Below are 5,189 nucleotides of genomic sequence, written 5' to 3' on the forward strand. Positions count from 1 at the left end.
CAAGCTGCTGGCTTAGCAGAAGCGCAATGAGAAGTTGGCCAAGGAGGTAAGGGCTTTCCGCGAGGTAGCGAAGGCCGCCGCAGAGTAGACCAAGGATGCTGAAAAAGTAGCAACAACACAGGCAACAGGGGCCACCACGACACGGGAGGAAGGAGGCCCGGACTTGACCACAGGACAGGGAACAGAGGACACAGCGGAAGGCGCAGACCCAAGCACGACATCTACACAACTGAAACATCTGTGTAGTATGGAACGAACAGGCCCACGGAAGAAGACCAAGGCTTCCAAACTAGACGGTGAACCCATTACACTGACAGAGGGTGACCTATATGACATCGACGACATAGTTCACGAGGTCACTAGGGAAGCGCTACAGGAAGCAATGACAGTGCATTAGAATTTGTTGGGGCCCCTCAGGGCGCAACTGCAGGAACTTCAGGTGCGGCCCCCATAGGAGGGAATGGTAGCTGCATACGGTGCCGCAGGTACATCAGCAACAGAGCAGTTGCTGCGGGCCAAAATGGCTAACACCGTCGTGTTGCCGGAAGGAGCACTGACAGCGGACAACATAAAGGACAGAGCTGCAGTGGGCCAGATCAAGGGACTTGGCCTAAACTTGGCTACCCTTCCGTGGGACACATTATACCAGCTACAAGACGGAGCGACAACAGAACTCCACGCTAGGGAAGGATGCACAGTACATGCTCAGCAAACAACTAATCAACATCGAGCAGCTTAGTTTACAATGCGATGAAGCGCTGGCGCAGAATCAATAACTGGAGCAGATAGTAGAGGAAACATGTCGCCGCACTCTAGAGATAGAAATTGCGACAGACCTACCAGTTGGAGTGCGAATTCACAGATTGGCTAGTGGATTCCATGAGGAAAAGGAGGAAGCAATGAGGATACAGCAGGACCTCAACCTTCAAATTGTCGAACTGTGATTAAAGGCGCAGTCATCCATGCCCCCGGAAGTTCGGGAACAACGCGCTGGCACTATCCAAAAAGGGCTGGAGGAAATAGGACAGGTAGTGCAAACCTGTATGACTTGTTGGAAGAATCCATTGCGGTCCTCACTTCCTTGCAGGAGGACCCCACCATACAGCGCCTGGAAATAGAGGCGCGGGAGCTTCAAGTGCAATATGACAGTGTGCACGGAACGATGCAGACAGTTGTCCTGACCCAACGGCTAGCGAAGCTATAGCAGGCGAAGGCATTGAAGGAACAGGTGGATAGCGCAGTAAGTGCAAAGGTTGGTTCACATACCAATCACCTCATATCAGACAACCCCAGGGTGCAGAAACCTGGTTCTAGCACCCTCCCATACTACTTCGGGTGAGACCTCAATCCGCGCTCCACGGAATGTTACCGAAAGGGCCAGTAGTACCAGGATTTGCTTGGCTTAATCACTTTTGAACCTAGGTCAGGCCCCACTAAGCCAACAGTGCACACGTGAGTTCCCTTCACTGAAGTAGCATATATAAATCTGATTAAGGAAATGAAAAATTTATTGATTTGTAAATATTGATTCACCCCCCCAGTATTATTTCCAACATAGTCAATCAACCATGCCTCATGATCTACATGTGTACTTGAAGAAGAATCTAATTACACATCCCCACCTTTATCTAAGGTGGTTTTCGCCTCTACATAAGGAGCATCATCAGATCCCTTTCCTTTCTTAGGAGATTTAGATTTACAGTCCCTTTTGTAGTGCCCTTCCTTTTCGCATTTCCAGCACACCTTTACAGGTTTTCCTTGAGATTTAGATCTCGCTCTAGATTTAGATCTCCCACTCGAGGACTTATTTTTGTTTATGTTCCAAGACTGTCCTCGTACATACAAGGCATCACCATTTTGGCCCTCCATATTTTTCCTTCTCATCTCCCCTGACAACAAGGATGAGACTATTTCATCAAAATACAAGGCAGTTTCATTGCTACCTATTGCAACAACCAAACTATACCATGAATCTGGTAGAGAACACAACAAGCCGATGCATTTATCTTCATATGAAATTTTAATATCAAAAGATAATAACTTACTTACCACAGTATTAAATGCATTTAAATGCTCTGTCACCGAGTCTCCATCTTTCATCCTCAGGTTATACAACTTTTCCGTATGAAAAATGCAACAACCAAACTATACCACGAATTTGGTAGAGAACACAACAAACTGATGCACTTATCTTCATATGAAATTTTAATATCAATAGATAATAACTTACTTACCACATTACTAAATGCGTTTAAATGCTCTTTCACCGAGTCTCCATCTTTCATGCTCAGGTTATACAACTTTTTTGTATGAAGAAATTATTAACCAGAGACTTAGATTGGTACAAAGTCCCTAACTTGTCCCACAAAGCCTTCACTGAAGCTTCCCCTGATACATTCATCAATACTAAATCTGAGACACACAATTGTATTGTGTTCTTTGCCTTCTGATCCAACTTCGCCCAGTCTTCAGCTGACATTGATGTTGGTTTAGTACCTGGATCTATTGCAATCCACTGATCTTTATCCACCAGCAGATCTTCCATCTTGATTTTCCACGACTCAAAACTCTAACCATTAAATTTCTCGATCTCTATCTTTCCACTGCTCTCCATCTTCTTTCACCACAAGAATCGATCCTGCAGATCTCCCACTTAACAGGGTCTACCATAGGCCCGAGCAAAAACCCCTCAGTAGTAAAGGTGTCCCTTGAAGCTAAAACAACACCGATACCAAATGTAGGTTTTATCCCCGTACATAAATTACATGCATACGAATTCTAAAAATAGAAAATAAACAATGGCAAGAGCATAAAATATAAAACAGATATACACAAAGATTTTCCCTTGGATCCCAAAACTGGGACTACCAGATTGATTTTTCATTATATTCCTTTCAATGTTACAATACATATATATACATGTAGAAGAATCTATAATCCCCAGTCCATTAACCCTGGATTAGAACATAACCGTAGTTCCCTTGACTGGATCTACAAAATACCATGGACTGAAAACTATGTGAAAACTATCATGCCCAAAACCATGCACGAAATCAATGCACAAAACCATAGGTAGGTCCGCCCACCTAATATAGGGTCCAAAAACTTTTTCCCAGGCTGCTTCCCCGGACCTTGTGTAGGGGGGCTACCACCCCCCTACATACCCCCCGACAACGTACAGGGGGGGCCACAACCCCCCCTGTGACCCCCCCACGCATGGCCTAGTTTTGGAAAGAATATAACACAACCCAACAAAATAGGTTAAACATTAGATATCAACATATCGACACATTATTGTATCAATGTATCAACATATCACCATATTGACGTTATGGGCCACTGGTATATTGGCATACTAGAGCACCAAAACTAGGGAAAATGCACTTGTTATGGAAATATTGATATGGAAAGGCTATGATAAGACAAACAAGTTGAGGATGTGAACCAGTGTGGGTGTGATGTATGGCCGAGGATTGCCACGTGTCAACAACATGGATTATATCGATGCTAATGTGTCCTTTAAGGGGATAAATCTTCAAATTGGTGTAACTTGTTACTTGGAGCTCAAAATGAGATGAAATTTATATTGTTGAAAAGATATCGACAAGTAGAAGGTGGTGATGGTATCAAAATTGTGATTTGAGATGATGAAAGAAAGAGAAAACTTGATAAACCCATATTCATAATAAAATTTGAAATTTGGGTCTAATTATGCCCCACATCCCTAATGTAATATTAAGGAGTTGGGTTTGTTACACCATAACATACCCACTCACATTTATCTCCATTGAAAGGATTGTTGCAATTTTAGATCTAATGCTTGAATATTTTTCTTCTTTAACTCCTTAAAGGTCTTCTACTAACCCTTTCCACATTGGAAATTATTGCTACTCATTATTATGGCATAAAGTGATTCACCTACTACTAAAAATGAGGTTATTATCATCCATATCTGAGTTGTTTTCCATTTGATTACTTGAATCTATGTCCAGGAGATTTTTCTTCTTCAAATCCTTCTTATTATTCTTCAAATTGAGTTCTATATGTAGATTCCAGCATTCCTCTTTTGTGTGACCATCAATTTTACAATGGTTGTAGTGGTTGTTGGGATCTTTGCGTGTATCCATTGTGCCTATTGTCTTTTTGTCCTCCCCCTCTTCCATTTATTCACTTCTTTGGAATCTTATAGGTGTTCCTTTTGCTTTGACCCACTCAATTTCAGTTTTTTGCTTTGACCCACTCAATTTCACTTTCTTCTTACCTATGTTTTTCATGTATTTTTCCTATAAACAATCCACGACCATCATTATGGGTTTGAGTAACATCAGTTGCTTCCCCAGATAGTTGTGTAAACCCCACAGATACTTAGGAGCTTATATGGGGCCATGGTAAAGATAAACATTATTGTTACCATCTTCCTAAATTCTTTGGTGTACTCTTGTACACTCTACGCATGTCTTTGGCTAAAGTGATACCACTAGATCCATTGGTCCTCTACATACCCGATAGGGTAGAACTGGGAATTTACGAGAGTTTTGAAATCATCCCACTTAATCACTGGAGAATCCCCCTCTAATGTCAGGGTTTTCATCTAGCTTTCCCACTAATTGAAGGCATGGCTCTCCAGTTTTAAACGAGTGAAAAAAAATACATATATCTTCGTATATGTGATGAATGTTAAAATAAAACTCTAACTACTGCAATGAATTATTTAGTTTCAAAGTGTTAATCTCATCTTGATATGGCTTGATGTCGACCTTTGCTTCCATGTTAAATAGGGACTATGAATGGCTCACAACACTTGAATTGGGTTGTTCTCTTTTGATTTATTTCCTAAACTCCTTTAGTTCTTCATGATCCCCCAATTTTCCTTATAATATGACCTTTGAGTTGGAACCTATGTCTTCTCTAATTCCAATCTTGTTCACTAGAGGCACCATAAGGAGGTTCATATTATGGCTTACCTCTACAACCTACTCATCTAGGCTTAAGAACCTATCCTCTACTTGATCTCTAGGGTTATTAATAGATTAGTGGAACATGGATAGGGTTTTATGACTTTCAGGTTAACTAAACTAGATCACCTATAACTCCCCATAATATACCCAAAGAAACTTACTCTTATGCCAATATGGTCAATAAACTTTTTGGATACTCCATTCGAAAATTGATCACACCATATTTGATAA

Source organism: Pinus tabuliformis, chromosome 3_2 (genome assembly GCF_031772625.1).
Source record: "Pinus tabuliformis cultivar Carrire ecotype Pingquan chromosome 3_2, CPIR1, whole genome shotgun sequence".
Lineage (NCBI taxonomy): Eukaryota > Viridiplantae > Streptophyta > Pinopsida > Pinales > Pinaceae > Pinus > Pinus tabuliformis.